Source organism: Cupressus sempervirens, chromosome 11 (genome assembly GCF_028749045.1).
Source record: "Cupressus sempervirens isolate cs-2001-9-10 chromosome 11, ASM2874904v1, whole genome shotgun sequence".
Lineage (NCBI taxonomy): Eukaryota > Viridiplantae > Streptophyta > Pinopsida > Cupressales > Cupressaceae > Cupressus > Cupressus sempervirens.
In genome coordinates, this window is record NC_143128.1 from 788,178,691 (window position 1) to 788,196,728 (window position 18,038).

The following is an 18,038-nucleotide window of genomic DNA, read 5'->3' on the forward strand; positions in this document are numbered from 1 at the left end:
ATAAATATGAGTGTTGATAAGGAGGCCCTTTCTAGTTCAAAACAATTTGGATAAGATGTAAAATCTTCTTATCATTTCAAAAGAATAAAACACACAAAAAGAAATATATTTTTCTATGTTCTATTTTTATGATGAATGTAATATGACAATGCAACTATATGAATTCCTAAATTAACCAAGTGTTTGTAAAATAAAATAAAAAAGGTAGGGTAACAAGAAGTTTAAGCAAATGACATGAAAGTAAAATCCTAATAGACATAAGGCACATAAATAACATGTCTGCAAGTTAAGCCTTTGAAAAGATCAGTGGGTAACCAATGAAAATGGGAGAAATGCTTCCTTAATTTCATTGATGCAATCATCAATGGTAATTCAATAACCTTAAGATGCTTCACTTTTCATCAAATTGAAGGCCACAAAAAGTGTGCTCATGCAAGACAAGAAGCTATGCAGGAACAATATGGTGATCTCACCTTGAACTAAGTACATAAGTGGAATTTTTAGACTCATATAAAATAATAGAATTAAAAGATTGCACAAACAGATAAACACAATAAAACAATTGGCTCAATTACATTCTATGAACATACATTTACAAATTATAACACACTTAGGCAAGAATCACTAAACTCAAAATGGGAGCACCAATAACATATATTATTTCATCAAAATAATGGCAGGCTTTTGTATCTAATGACCTCTTTCCTTAACCATCTTGGCACATGCTCTATCATGTATTTTAATTTTGAGGATGAAGGAGTTTTCTCAGCTATGCTCTTTCCCTTATCTCCCCTTTCTGGAGTCCCCTCCTTTTTTATGAGATCTATATTGGGAGTCTCTATATCCGTGGAGTCCACAGTCCTTATCTTTGTGTCTTGGGAAGCTTGCTTCTGGGACTGATGGGAAAGGAATCACTCTCCTAATGACCTTTTGCATCCTTTTGACTGGGCTCTTAATCTTTCTTCTCTTAGGAGTGGAAGGAGAGGCTTGTATCTCTTTTTGAGGTAGAGACCCCTCTTGTACTTATGTTTTAGCTTCTCCTTGGCCTTGTTTAGTTGGTAGAACTTGAGGATTGTCTTGGACTTGTGTGGCTTCCACATTCTTTGATCCTTGTACATTTTCTTCTCTTAGCTATGGAGGTGTTTGAGTTGCTTCTTCTTCTGGCTTAGCTTGTTGAGGAGAAGTTCTCTTTCTCTTACCTTTACCCTTCTGAGCCTAATAATATCCAACTAGTCTATCAAGTTGGTGCACCAACATTTCTAGTCTCACTAGTGATTGAATTGTAACTATAGGCATTGTGACCTTAGCTCCTCAACATTTAGTTGGGTAGGCTTGAGTGTGGAATACTACTTCTTGAGGAATTGGATCATGTTTGAAAGGTCTCTTAATCCAATCCTTTGTCAATTTGATGACATGCCTTGCCCTATGATTAATGTCTGAGTTTTCTTCCTTATCAACCTTAGCATTCATAATGGATATATCATTAATCTTGTCCCTATTGGGCAATGGATTGAGAAGATCCTCTATATCCTATTGCACTGCCTTCAAAGGAATCTTTGTTTTCAAAGCACTACCTGCCAGATAGTGAGTCATCCTACAATAATCCCTTATGTGAACATCATAGTCATATATTGTGTTCATCCAATGATCCTTGATTGCATCTTTATGCTGAAATGTCTTGCCATCAAAATATTGTACCCTTCCAATGTTATTTAATTAGGGCTAAGGAGAATTATATTCTTTTGAGGGATAATGATATCATTTAGGCTTGAAAAATAGAATGTCTTGTCTTCAAACCACACGGAAAGGTCCTATAGTAATAGGCCATGCTGAACATATTTTGTGATGCTTCCTAACTCTGTCATATGTAGACAAGAGTTATCGAGTGATCTCTAGTAGAATGAGTCTATCACTGGGATACCTAGGGAGCTTCTTGGGGTTGATAGTTGTACCTGCTACCCTCAAATATGTGAATGTTTGAAATGAGATGCAGTAGGTTTTGACCTCTAATATCTTAGCTACTGCCTCTACTGACATCCTCTTCATATAATCCCCTTCAATGAATTGGATTATCAAAAATATAAATGCAGCATTCACTATTCTATATTCCTTGATATGCTCTAGAAGCTTCTTCTTCACTAGCTAAGGATATGTTATATAGGGCCATGCGTTTGCATCTTGAATGCTACCCTTTTTGTAGGGCCCAAGGTAATCCATCTATTAGTTTTTGGTGACTAATTAGGAAAGTATTGTACATACTTCATAAATTCTTTTGGCCTCAAAGCATCAGCCTTAAAAAAAATTTGTGCCCTATTTTATCGAGATTTTGGGCCGACATGTAATTATTAATTATAACACTAAAGCAGTTTAATACTTGTATAAAAGGGCTTGAAGTTAGGGATTGTTTCATAAGTTGATGCAAAAATTGGTTCTTGCAGTGGTATGGAGCTGTAAGGGATTACAAATTATAATCAGGTTGTAATCACTAGATCATAATAATATCACACTTGCTATTTGGTGGACATAACCTAGGGATTGGGTGAACCATGTCGAATCTTCATTTCTTGTGTTCTTTTCTATGCGATTTATTATTTTTTGATATTGGTTATATTTCTATGTAACTATTTTTCCTGTCCATGGTTTAATCCTAATACCATCACCCTTGTAGCTAATATGTATACAAAATATGATGTGATATAGAACTTACAGTTATCCTTAACCACCACTAGGTGCTCACCCAAGTTTGCATTGAGAATGGAAGTCTAATCAATCAACATTTTTTCATCTTGATAGCCTTAATGAAATGAACCATCCATATGTTCAAGTTCCCTAATGCTAGTAGGCCCATGGTTCTACTCAATAGTATGATCAAATATCCAATATCTTCCATCATATATCCTCTTGTCATGTTGACTTTTCCTTCTTTACATCCTAGAGGAGTCTTCTCAATAATGTACGAGGATTGAATGATGTTAGAAGCTTTATCAACATGTTCCTCGTACCATATCTCTACTTGCTAATAGGTTAATTTGATGAATTGATCTACCTTATAAGATGGAACACCTTCTCTATGTTATTGGGTTGGGGATCTAGGATGATCTCTCTAGTTATGCTCTTCACAACCCTTTCTTTAGAAACATAGTTCTCAACAAGTGCCATAATTAGCTCTATAGATTGTATTAACATTGGATGGGATGCTACATTAACAAGTTCTGAGTGAATCAAAGTGGATATCATTGGAGACCTTTTTGTTGGTTTATTACACAATGCCAAGAATTCACTCAAATCAGTATGACCCAATTCGGTGTCTCGAATCTTTGAATAATCATCCTAGAAACATGACTTTGTTGGAACGCACTAAGACTTGAATATCATAGGTTTTGGAACCATATTTGTAGCAAGGGAAGATGATGAAGAGGCCATTAAATTTGCACAAAAAGAATGTGTATTAGTCTAGTGTTGAAGAAAAATTGATTAACTCAAGCCCTAATACTAGATACAGAAAAAAATAGAAACCCTAATTACTTGAAAACACCTAAAAAAAATATTTTCATCCTCTATATGCAAACAAAGTGGGCACGCCTAACACACTTTATAGGTGCACTTGGTGCACCTTATGCTTTGTACAAGCTTTTAAAATTGGGTGTACAGTAGCGCACCTCATCAGTGCATCCTTTTTTTTTGCTTTGGTGCAAAAATGTACGCACTATTAAACCTCATGGGGTGCACTAAATGTGCACATTTTTTTGGTGAGGAAGGAAGGGTAGGGGGTTTGTAGTAGCACACCTAGATAGGTGCACTACTGCACATCAAAAATTAAGCTTTTATATGTTTTTTTAAAGTTTTTAAAATTTTTTACATTAGAAAAGGTGCATAGTTTCGCACCTTTATTGGTTTCTTAGTTTGTTATGTTTTGTTAGTGTAGGTGGAGGAAAAGGTGGGAAGGCACACCTCAAGAGGTGTGGTGTTGTAGGTCAAAATTGAAAGTGAAGAAAAAATAAGTGAAGAGAGGGATGGGGGTCCCTAGGTTTTATAGACCTGGGACCTAGTGCACCCCTTGGTGTTGTGCAATTGTGCTCCTACGCATCACCAAGGGTTGATGCTTTTACCTAAGTGCTTTGGCACACTAGTGCACTTGGAGAGGAGTGTTGGTGCACCATTTCCATTTGCAAAGAGAAACTTAGCCTCTCAGATGATTTTTGGAATCTAATTTTTGAACAAGGACCTAGATTGGGTAAAAAAACACTAGATAAAACCCTAGAAAGGACCTGAACCCCAGACTAGGGATCCAAAAAGTTGAAAAATAAAGTAGGGGGGTCCCATTTCTAGGAAAAATGGGGCATTTTTTGTGAAAAGCACACAAAATAGCCCTAATAAATGGAAGAAATGATGAAGGACTTTCTTCATCAATAAACATATCTATCAACAAACATTCATCTGATATGTATTAGACACTAACTAAAACCCAAACTTTCCAAGCATACTTCGAGTCCCTTTACAGTCAAAACCTCAAAATCTCAAATCTCCAATTTCAATGTATGTTTAGTGTATCCATTTCCTTTGATATCTCATAATGTAGTCTATCAATTTTTTTTGACAACTTGGAAACAATCTTCCACCCTATCTGATCTATTTGTTGTGAATCTTCATGAAAGATGTTTATCAATCCTTTGTCTAACCAGATAAGAGAATTAGTTCTAAGGGCTCTTAGCAATTTTTTCACTTTTCATTTGATGTCCTAGGTAATCTTTTGATTACTTTCTTCACATATCTCATAATGTCACCATTTGGTTCTTTGATGAAGCAAGTATTGATACTAGATAGCTTATTTAGAGTGTATATCCCTATAGTCAGATTACCTTTCTTAGACTTTGTAGAATCCTACATTTTTAACACCATTTTTATTTTTTATTTTCTTTCTATAGCTTGACCACCATTAGATAGTGTGGCCAAGACATTGGTGTCATTTCTTAGATTTGATCTTTTGTGAACATCCTTTGCTTTCCTCTTTTAAGAACCATTTAGAAACTCTCACACCATACGATAATCTTAACAATTCCTTTGAGAAGATCCTTATGTTTGAACTAGTGGGGTTTGGACTATCCATTGTTACCTTCAACCTTGGTTTGAAAAAACCTACGATAATTGATCTTTAAATTCAGAAAGTGTTGAGAACTTGTTGATATGTAATTCTAAATTCAAGAGTAAAAGTCCCTATTACTACAAGTAACATCCATTCCTCTATTGGTATAATAAATAAAATCATCAAAATATTTTGACAAATAAATACCTCTTCCTAAAAATCTTAACCAAAAGAGTGGTTAATAAGATACGTCAAGATGAAATCTTGAGTGAACCTACCCCCTAGACTGACACAACTTTGAAAACAAACACAACCAAAAAGGAACAAACTTGTGAAAAAATTCTTTTTCTAGGTTTCAAAGTAATGCTTCAGGAATTTCCCGTTGCTCAAAAATGGAACCAATTCCCCTTGTAAGGAACTCAGCCTAAAAGTTTTATCTACCAAAATTTCTATGACCTAATAAGAACCAATCTACAAGTGTTGAAACTTAGTGTGGTTACCCAACTTTTCTTTTTCCTTGTCCTAGAGTAGAACAAGGTTGGATATTTTGAAAGATTTTATCATGGTCCTCTTGTCAAACCATCTCTTGACAACAGCTTGATGTTTCACCACATGCTCCAAAGAAGTTGCCCATTTTTCATCCATCTCTGAAAGATCCATTAATATGATTTGTACTCTATTGGCATCTTTAACATACCCACTCATGAATTTAAAAATAAGAATCTTGAAGTTAAGTGGGAATACTAGCTCTTCTCTATAGATAAATAGATATGGAGACATCCCTAAAGAATTCTTGACCTTGACTCAATTTGTCCATAGAACATATTTGAGTTGTGTATGCCAATCTTTAAGATTCTCCTTCAACAAATGCCTTATTACCGTGATCAAGTTCTTGCTTGTAGATTCAACCACACCATTTCATTGTGGATATTAATTTGAGGAGAACGTGATAATAACCTAATTTTCCAATGCCCATTGAGTTAGGAACATTGATGGAAAGTTGATCCATTATCACACACTAGGGAGAACAACATCCAAAATCTAGTAACAATGTGTTCTTACAAGAAGTTTATAACCACCTTAGCCATGCAATTTTTTAACATCTCTACTTCTATCCAATGTGTATAATAATTAGTAGCTATGAGAATAAAATCATGTCTAGTTGATGATGGCATGCTCAACTGGACCAATAAAATCCAACCCCCACTTTGTGAAGGGGTGTATATCAAACACTAGTTGTAATGTAATTGTAGGATGTCTTTCTCTATTAGCACTAGTCTAACAAATATGATAACTACACACATGCTCAAAAGTATCTTTGAATATCATAGGCTAGAAATAACATGATCTTAAGATCATATGAGCAGTTGCTTCTACTGAACCATGGCCTATTCCATACTTATCATGAAATTGTTCCAAGAATTCTTTTACTTCCTTATGTCCCAAACATTTTAGGTAAATCCCTTCATAGTTACCTTTGTATAATTTTCCATCATACAAAATGTAGTATTCACACTTCATTTTGAGTCCCCTATGCTGTGAACTATTCATCCAACTGGGGTACTAATTTTGTAAAAGATAGTAAACAATATCTTGATACTAGACATCCATTATTATACCCTAATCAATATCAACTTGAGATACTACAATCTTCTTCTAATCATCCACATTTATTTCATCATCCAACCAAAATTTATTTTCATCTTATATTTAGTTGTCTACTATCATTTTTGATAATCCTTAGCCTTTTACCAACTTCATGGGTTAAATTTCTAAGTCAAATTCTTGAAGGATTTCCATCCATTTGCCTCATATTTCACCAAGTTCATTGTGCATCAACAATGTCTTAACTGCTGGATCAAGCACAATCACATATACCCTACTCCTTAGTACATAATGGTAGAATTTATTTACCACTTTTATTAGACAAAATGACTATTTATCAAGGTTGGAATAATTTAACTTGGCATTTTTCAAAGGGCAATTCATAAAGGAAATGTGACTTTCATCTTCTTTTTCTTTCTTTTGTGTTAGAATTCCAACACATGAATGTTTAGAAGCAAAAGGGTATATTTTGAAAGGTAGTCCTTAATTTAGAGTCACTAATACTGGGGCTGTAGAAATGACCACTTTGATATCTTCAAATGATTTATTAATCTCTAGAACCCATTCTATTTTAGCTTCCTTTTTGAGTAAATCGTTAAGGGGACAAACAATCTCTACAAATTCACTTATGATTTTTAGCACAAAATTTATTCTTTTGAAGAAAGAATTAAGTTCTTTCAATTGTGATTAGCTGATAACTTTAGAATAAATTTGATTCTATCAGGATCAATGGATATTCTAACTTCATAGATTATATGACCTAGGAGCTTTCCTTACTAACCCGAATGAACATTTTGTAGGATTGAGTGACATCTCCTATTTATGAAATCTATTGAATAATTGTCTTAAATCAGCAATGTGATTGCTTAGATCCTTTGAAAAGATAGTTAAGTCATCCATGTAGGTGACTATACACTTGTTTATCAATCGTTTAAAAGTTTCACCCTTGGCTTGTTGAAATGTAGCCCCTAAATTAATCAGCCCAAAAGGCATTCTTTTGTAAGAAAAAGTTCCCCATTTAGTCGTGAAGACCATATTTAACCTATCTTCCTCATCAACCATTACTTGATTATACCTCAAGTATCCATCCAAGGAAGACATCATCTTTGAACCATTTACAATTTGTAGAACTTCATCTAGTGAAGGATAAGGATAGTTATCCTTTTGAGATGCGAAGTTCAAATTATGAAAGTCCACACAAAGAAAAATCTCTCCAATCATTTTCCGCAAAGGAACCAAATTAGCCACCCATGTAGAATGGTGAATATGGAAGATGATCTTGGAATTGAGAAACCTCTTAGATTCCTTCATTATTAGTGGTTCAATGATAGGATTAACAAGTCTCTACCTTTGACAGAAAGGTTTGGAATCTATTTTCAACAAAATGCCATGCATAATAATCTCAAGATCATATATTTTTAGCCCTTCTTAGCTCCAAGAAATAACATCCTTATACTTTGTAAGTAATTTGGAAATATCTTCCATTTCTTGTGTGTTGCATCTTTTTTATCCTTACCATTCTAGGATCTTCATCGGTACCTAGATTATACAAATCACATTCTTCAATCCCTTTTTCTTGTACCATTCTTTTGTTAAGTGTTGATTCATCATGATCAAAAATACATTCCAATTCAACCATTCCCTTAGGAAAAGTGTTGGTTTTTAAATTTAGGGTCCCATCTTCATCTTGAAGTTCATCATCCTCAAATTTTTCATCGAGAGTGTGATCAATCTCTTTTCCTTTAAAGTAGCCATTGTACATGATAAATTCAAGTATATGTTTATCATCTTGAAAGAATTGAAAGTTTGTAATGTTGTTTGGGATAGAGGGAGCATCAACTAATTCTACTAAAAAATGTTTAGTTTTTTTCTTTTGATTGGTTGTAATGTGCTAGCTAAAATAGAAAGATCATCTACTACCATGTTTTTTCTCCTTGGAATTGACTTTATATTCAAAGATTCAAAATAATCTATTAAATCCCATACCCTTTTCTTGTAAGAAAGAAATATTTTATCATTTTAGGAGTATACTGATTTCACTTGTCTTATAACCAACTAAGAATATCCCATGACTACAATAACTATGATTCCTTTCTCCAATGCAAAAAGAAGTCCTTGGATCAATGCTTTATAATTTGCAACATTATTAGTACATCTAAATTGTAATTAATATGATGCGTAGAATGACTTACCTTTTGTGTTGACCAAATTTACACCTAACTAGCTCCTAATTTTCTTTTGGAACCATCAAAGCAAAGTGTCTAGATTGGATATTTTTGGGCTTTCTAACCTTATGTTTATTCGTCCTTAGCTTTTCTTTCACTTGGGCCTAAAAGGATTTCCTTTTAGGAATCCACTGTAGTCTTTTGTGGGGTATTCTTGGTGATTTTTTTTTGTTAGTCCTTGACATCAGAATTGTACATTTTCTTCTTTGTCTTGAATTCCCACTATCAATTCTATAATTTCATCCACTTTGGGCTTAGGATGGATGATTTCTGAAGTTTTTCCTTAAACTTTCACATATCATCTTCTCCTTTTAACATTGATCATTCCTAGTGGAGGGAAAGACAAACCTCCACCATTTGAAGAGGTATCACTATATGATATGTTTAGATCCTCAATCTCCTCTTCAACCTTTTCCACAAATTCAAATATGTTTATAGGACTTTGATTTTTTGGAAGTTCATCCTTTGGAATATTATCTCTCTTTACTTCCATCATCTTTGTTAATACCTTAGCAACCACTTCTTTTAACAATAAAAATTCAAACTATGAATCGATAAATCTATGTAATCAGTAAAATCCTGGGAGAAGTAGGATACTAGAGTGAGCTTCTTCTCTTAAACATTTTAAATTAGCCACCATGTTATCTATGAATGGTGTTATGATCTCATCCTTTGGGATTGAAATCTTGGATTTTTAATCTTGATCATCTAATATTTTGGTCAAAGTTGTATCAAATTCCATCACATTGTAAGAGCCAAAATCTAATTATAAGAATGCTACTTCATTTGGAGCATTGTATTATGTAATCATTGATTTTAACTTTGGCTCTACATCTATCTTGATTTGATTATTCAACCCTTTCCATGGTAACCATAACTAAGTGAAATCCGTAGAAAACCATCCTCTTAAGAATTTTGTCAATTCTCTACTGAGTAGTAGTCTATATGTTTTAGGAATATCAACCACATGTATATTGATAATATCTTGAATCTGGGGGTCAACTGTCAATTGTTTCTGTACAACTTTCAACACACCAATGACTTTCACCTCTATTTTATCCAACTATATCACTATCTAATTAGAAGGCTAAGGAGTGACTCCCAACCTTTGTGTTATTGATAGTGGAATAACATTACAAGAGGCCCCTTAATCAATTAGGCAATTATGAATATTCTTCCCATATATCCTGATGCTAAGTAGAAATGGGGGCACCTCAACCTTTTCTTTAAACATAGTTGGCATTGCCTCCGAAGCATTGACTTCTTAAGATACTTTCTTTTGAGGAATAATATTCATATTATGGTATGTATTTGTATGATCAAGAATCCTTATTAGTGCCTCCCATTGATGAGGACAATTTTACAACATGTCAAACATGGACATGTTGGCTTTTGTTTGTATCAAATCTTTCACTGCGCTATACTTTTTAGTAGACCAAGTAGGATTCTTCAAGATTGTGGGCAAATCTCCTTGATTTTGATTTTTTTGTCCTCTATACGAGGTCCTCACTAGGATGGATTATTACTCACTCTCAAATTGGGAGGAATTAATTGTAATGTAGGAGAAATCTCATTTTTCATAGGTTCTTTTCTACTTTGTAGATTGTAAGTATTTTGATTGTCATTGCAAAAGGCAAGAATCTCTTCAAAGTGAATGTTTGATTCCTAACTAAATAGAAAAGAGAATTCTTCATTGGCCGGTTGTTCTACCTATGTATTTTGTGCAAAATCACAAGAATCTAGTAGCATAGCATTGAACTATATAGGAGGGACATTTTCATTTACTTGCTAATTCTAAGTCATGTCTTGATTTCCATTATAGTATGAACCATCGTTGTTAGATGTGTTTTGAGCATCGTCATACTGATGGATGTCCACATACAAAACCTTATTGTTATTGTTATCTATAGGAATGCTTCCATTATTTGGTGGAGTGTTCCACTATTAATTTTGTATTTGGAAGCCATTGTTGTTTCTTGCATTGTTGTTCCCAACATTATTGTTTCTACTAAAATTCTTGTTATAGTTCTGACCATAATTTTTGTTGTAAGGACTAGCATTATTTCTTTGGAAGTTGTTATTTTTTCCTTGTGATAACCTTAAGTGAGTCAGCTCATTGTTCATTTGTAATATGGTCTTCTTCATTTGACCAAACTTGGATGCAAAATTGTTGCTTGCCTCAGGAAAAGCTACTACCTTTTGCTCAAAGAAAGAAACTTTTGGAGGTTCATACCCTAGATATGTTAAAGTAGGGTTTTTTAGAGTAGGTGCCTATTATAATGGAATTGGATTCATAGGTATGAATTGGCTAGGCATCATAGGTGTTCTGACAGGATATGTTTGCATCATTTTAATAGCTTGATCTAGAAGCATCAATCCTCCTCCATTAGGATTGGATTTCTTAGTGAAGGTAATCATTTTTGTGAAGACTTTATCCATTGTGTCAATATTTTCTACAGGAATTCTTCTTAGAAAAATAGCAGTAAGATGGTCCATAGCATTCAGATAAATTTGAATAGTAGCTTCAACTAGTATAGTTTATGAAATTTCTAACTTGAAATATGCCATATGAAAGTGATTGTTGAAGCACGAAACCATCTCAGCTGGGTCCCTTTTTATTTATATGAATTGTTGATGTATCACAACTAGGTTGATGAAGATTTTAGATTGTTCCAAGAACATTTTTTTGAAAGTATCCCAGTCTCCAATACATCTAGGTGGATAATTAACATACCAATTAAAGGAAACTTCCCCCAAAGAGTAGGGGAATAAGCAAAGAATCACATTTTCATTAGCAATTTGCTTTCGGTTGCATATTTCTTTGAATAGCTTGATGTGATCTTCAATTTTTTATGGGTAAACCTGCAATAGTGGGTTACACTTTTTTGGATGAAGAAAATCCTCCAAAATTGTGTGACCACAAAAACTTTACTTCAAAGTTTTGATAGAAACTTATTAGTTTCTATTGAAAATAAAAAAGTGCGTAATTTCTATCAAAACTATGAACATTTTTGAGTTTTGTTAGAAACTATCTTAAAAGTTTCAATTGAAACTTTTAAGATAGTTTTGATCGAAACTATGAACCCGACTATAGTTTATTGATTGAAACTTTTAAGATAGTTTTGATCGAAACTATGAACCCAACCATAGTTTATTAAACCTGCGCTCAGGCAATATAGTTTTGATCAAAACTATATTGAGTAGATTCTATCGAAACTACTTTATATAGTTTCGATTGAAACTATTAAAATGTAGAAAGAATGTAAAGACCCATACTAGACACCATGCTATCATTTTTTACTATAGCAAGTTTCAATCAAAAGTGCAAGTTTAAAGAAAGGGCATTCAAATTTATCGATCTTCGAAAAAGGTATGCTTTTATACATTTTTTTGCTTTTTTTTTTCTTCATTTTATATTTTTTTGCTTCAATTTTTTTTTTTTTTTTGTATATATGTACATATATATCATGTGTATATATATATATATATATATATATATGAATACATGATATATATATGTAATATATATATGTATATGCATATATGTACATGATATATATATATATATATATATACATATACATATCATGTACATGTATATATATACATGCATGCGCATATGTGTGTATATGTGTATATATATGTATACAAGTAACATCATGTTGTACATACATGAACATATTGTGGATATGTACACATATGTATTTAATTTTTTAATGTACACACATTCAAACAATGTAAAATATTAAAATTTAAGTTCATATACATGTACATGTGTGTGTGTGTGTTTGTTTGTGTTTTTAAATCTTCACCTTACCTCCAATAATTTAATTTCAATGAATTAACCCTTTAACATTAGTTGGACAATGGTTACCTCTCTCTCTCTCTCTCTCTCTCTCACACACACACACACACACACACACACACACACACACACACACACACACACACACACACACAGATGAACCCTAATTTATAAACTCCACCTTGACCTCCTCACCCTAATCTTGAAAGTCTAATTAAACCTTGACTAGATTTAACCTAATCTAATTTAAATAAATGTAATCAGGCAATCCTAACCTTAGAAATGTCATGTAACACAATGCTAACCCTCATGTAAATTTAATCCTAATCTTAAATATAAGGAACTCATATTATATATTTACCCTAGAATGAAGATAAGTTGATTCTAACCATGTAACCTTAAAATCTAATTTACCCTAGAAACATAAACCTTAATCATAAAGTTATATCATTTCAACCCAAAAGTTATCACTAAACCTAAGAATGAATATTAATTTTCTAACTTTAAATTTTTGCAGCATGATGCTCAATTCTTAACCCTAAAAAGTAGGCTAATTTATGAATTTCCTAACTAAAAACGTTAATCTAGAGATTTGTACACTTACCCTAAACATTTAATCCTAAAGATCCCTAAACATTATATTAACTTTCTAAGTAACATTTCAATCATGATTCTAATGATATAACTATACATAACCATGTACAACTATAGTGAACGATAACATATTTACCTTTTAATCCTAGGTAATACTAAACCAAGTAATAGGCTAGTTGTATTAACTTATTCAACATTTAATGTTAATAAATCAAGTATTCACTTAGAATCATACTTCTACCCATAATGCTAATGTAAGTGTCACACCAATATTAAACACTAATGATCATTCTATATAAGTTATGTACAATTTTATAACACTAGTTAACCCTAGGTAATTCTAACCATAATAGCTTATACTCTACATCAGTTACATAAAACACTATTCTAAACACACACTCCTTTAACCCTAGGAACTAGATAAATATTTTCCTCAAGAATGTTGAAACCCTAATCAAATTAATTTAACCTAATCAAGTAATGTTTTAAGTTTAATTGTAACCCTAAAATTAACTCTAAGTTCTTAACACCAACTAGATAGAGTTCTAACAAATTTATTTCACTAACCCTAATTCTAACCTATCATAATAGCTTACTCTCAAGACATAGAACACTATTCTGAACACACACTTGATGATGTTGGCTAATATTTGATGTCATGTCAGCATTCTATATCATTTCTTGGTGCTTCATCTTCATGAGACTTGTACAACGTAGTAGGCATCCCCTCATTAACTAGCTTAGAGGTTCTCACTGGAGTGTTGGCACAAGATACTATGGGTAGTCTTGCTAAGGATCTATTATATTCATATAGATTTATATTAGAGCATATTGGCATACCCATATCAGATGTTTGACATCGTGTCCATGGTGGTATTGGATCACATCCTCAACCACATTCCTCTCCTTGATTAGGTAGTGTTCATGGTTTTATTACACATCATGACCCACCTACTAACCACTCTTTTACTATAGAGGGACATATACATAGTAGTACAGACCCTTTAGCTAGTGCAGGGCATGATCAGAGTTTACATGTAGGCCTTGATGATGTTGACTTCAACTTGTCTACCATAGGATGGATGGACTTATTGACACATGATGATTCTACTTCTATGTCATCTCATCTAGTTAGTCCACTTGGATCATCATTATTAGGAAGGGTTCCTACCACTAGTCATGTTAGCATAGATGTAGTGATGGAGCTAGATGAGGCCCAACAAAATCTAGATAAATTGGTGGACACAATCGATGCTAGGCAATTTGAGTATTATCAGATGCCAACATCTACATAGGTAAGTCTATAGTTTTTTTACATTCATGTTAAAATTTCAATTTCAAACATTTGTTCAACTGATAATTTATGGATGTACATGTTTTAATATGATTTTTTGCATAGATGTATGTATGTATTGTAGGGGATCATTCCTCTTTTTACTCCATCTTTGATGCCTAATCATGTATGTCACCAAGGCTCATTTGATGATGTCAGTAGTAGATAGGTGAGTTTTAATTTTTTTGAATTAGACACATGTTAGTTTTAAATGTAATATTTAAATTGCATGTAATTCAAGTAAATTTAAAAGAGATTTAATTAAATATGAAATTGTGTACATTGATTTCACTTTCTCTTTAATAAATATAGGGGTTAGCACATCCTAATGAGCATCTTGATAGTCAATCTTCTGACCACACTATAAGGAGATATCATGATGATAGTAATGCACCTTATGATCCATTTATTTTATTTTATTATAGATTATTTGATCTAGAATTTCATCTAGATTTTACATGTTTGATAATTGACATAGATACATAGTTATGTTCTTATATGTTACATTATGTTGGATTATGTTAGACTATGTTCTTTTACATGTTAGATTATGTTGGATAATGTTATACTATGTTGGATAATGTTCTAGTTATGTTGGAAATTATGTTACATTAGACGGATTAAGTTGGATTATGTACTTTGACATGTTAGATTATGTCAAAGATAATGTTGTTTTGTCTTGGAAATTATGTTAGATTATAATAGATTATGTTGGATTATGTTAGATTATGATTATGTTAGGGTTATGGTTAGGTAATTAACTTTACATAATTAATTGCATACAAGTACCTAACTGAATTATAATTAGTTACAAATCATAATTTAAACTGAACACAAGTTAAATGAAAGAGTAAAAGTAATATATAATTAGTTACAAGTCCTAATTTCATCCCCTTAAGACACAAGTCCTAATTTAATCTCCTTGAGATAATTGTTTGAATTTCTTCCCCTCAAGGCACATGTCCTAATGAGTTTCATAAAAGTTCCTAATTGAAGTATAATTAGTTACAAATCACAATTTAAACTAAACACAAGTCAAAAGAAAGAGTAAAAGTAATAAATAATTAGTTACAAGTGTTGGAAATATAAGAGGAATAACTAAGAGTGGAGGGGTGAATCAATTACTACTAAAATAAATCCAAGATCCCTTATATGTCATTACAAAATGTAAATAGATGATTGAATACTACTAAAGCTTAGTAAACACACAAAATGTTGTAACTTGATAATAACTAGATTAGCTTGGTAAATGATTAACACTTAGATCATTAGATGTTATTTGTGATTACCATTACTTTAACTTAGTTTCTAACACAAAGAATTTAACATGGAAACCCAATTTAGGAAAAACCACCAATAGTAACTCGTTATTGATTTTCACTCTTCTAAAGTGAGCCCTGTTAGGAGCCAACCCTATTAAAGGTTATAAAACACATTATTATGTGTGACCCTATTAAAGTATTTAATCACCCTGTTAGGAGTGGCCTAGTTAGAGGTCTTGAGAATAATTCAATGGAATTTCCACCTTGTTAGAGGATTTACAAATAGCTATTAAGCGAACTCTATTAGGAGATTTAGATCACTACTATAATGGTTAGAGAGTAGCAAAGAGATGACCTAATTTGACTACAACTAATTTGCTGACTTCAAATCTCTGTTCTGGCTTGTACTTGATCCTTCCTAATTGAATATGACTTTGTTGCACTACAAGGATATTTTTCTTATCCTTCAAATTTTCTTCCTTTTCTTATCAATAGATCTTCAATCACATCATCACAATTTGCATATTTTCTTTTCTACTTTTCACACACTCTAAAATCACAACTTGACCTTATATCTTCCACTTTGTCAAGTTAGCTCAAATATAACTTACAATAATCAATATTCATCACCTTATTCGGTTGGAATAAATATATAATTTAATTAAGCTTAATACAAAAAATAAAAAAATCCTTCATTAGCTGACCCTGCTTAGTAGAAACTAATTTTGAAATAATTTCATTTGTTGACGAACAAAAGATTAGTTAACATTGCAAGCTTACAAAAGTACTTTGGTAACTAAGTCCACTTGGTTAGCATTGGTTCCATCCAAATTTCCTTCATCACTCGAGTGAGCTTGGTTAACACTCACTTTTTGCAACTTTTCCTTTGATGCGGGAGTGAACTCAATAGACACTACCTTCTATGCTAAGCAAACATAGGAATGCTTAGTAGACATTGAGAATTGTCTTCACTACCTGAATGAGCTCAATATATACTAACTCATAAAGATTATGACATTTTTGTAACATCAAAGATAACACAATTTAATCAATTGTATCCAAAAATTTCCCTCTTTGGCATTGGTGGTAACACAACATGTCATAGCACAATAAAAATTTTGTTTTTAGATTTGAGAACTCCCTCTGTTAGTATGAGCTCTTCATTTCACTAAGTTCTATCTATAACAGTTGTTACCAAGCTCATTCATAATATCCTCCCTCTTTTAGCATACTTATTCTTTGGAAGACTTCTCACTCTTTGGTTTCTAACTTTATTCTGGTTCCAAAAATTTCTTAGAGATATGATAGTAAACTTCTCCCTCTTTGATAACACATGTTAAAGATAATAAATCTGTAGATACTAATGCACCTTAAGTACTAATTCATTTGCAATATGCCCTACCAATTCTGTATCAAGTGACTGATCTTCAATAGGTTCTAGTTGATGCATTCACTAAACTTCATTTAGTGAATTTCAGATAGGGAATGACCCCTAGCTTACCTCTTAGATACAAAAATGTATCCCTAGGTACTGGCTTGGTGAATATGTTTACAATCTATTCCTTTGTATTCACATATTCCAATTTGACCTCTTTATCTTGCACCAACTCTCTTAAGAAGTGATATTTTATAGAAATATGCTTTGTTTCAGAATGAATTATTGGATTCTTTGATATGTTGATTGTACTAGTGTTATCACAATATATGACAACTAGATCTTTGATCTCTAGTTTCATTCCTTCCAATAGTTGTTTGAACCAAACAATGTTAGAAGAATTAGCTATTGTTGTTACATATTCTACCTCTATTGTGGATTGAGATGTATAATTTTGCTTCTTGCTTTTCCAAGATACTAGTCATTTACAAAGAAAGAATGCTCTACCACTAGTGTTGTTTCTATCATCAAAACTTCCTACCCAGTTAGCATCACTAAATACTTTCAAGTCCAAATTGCCTCCAAGTTTGTACCATAAACCATAGTCTTTAGTACCTTTCAGATACCTCATGATTCTCTTGATTGCCATCACATGATTTTCCTTGGGATTTGCTAAGAATCTTGCCACTATTCCAACTACTTGAGCATTATTAGGCCTTGTGTATACTACATACTATAATTTTCCAATCATTGATC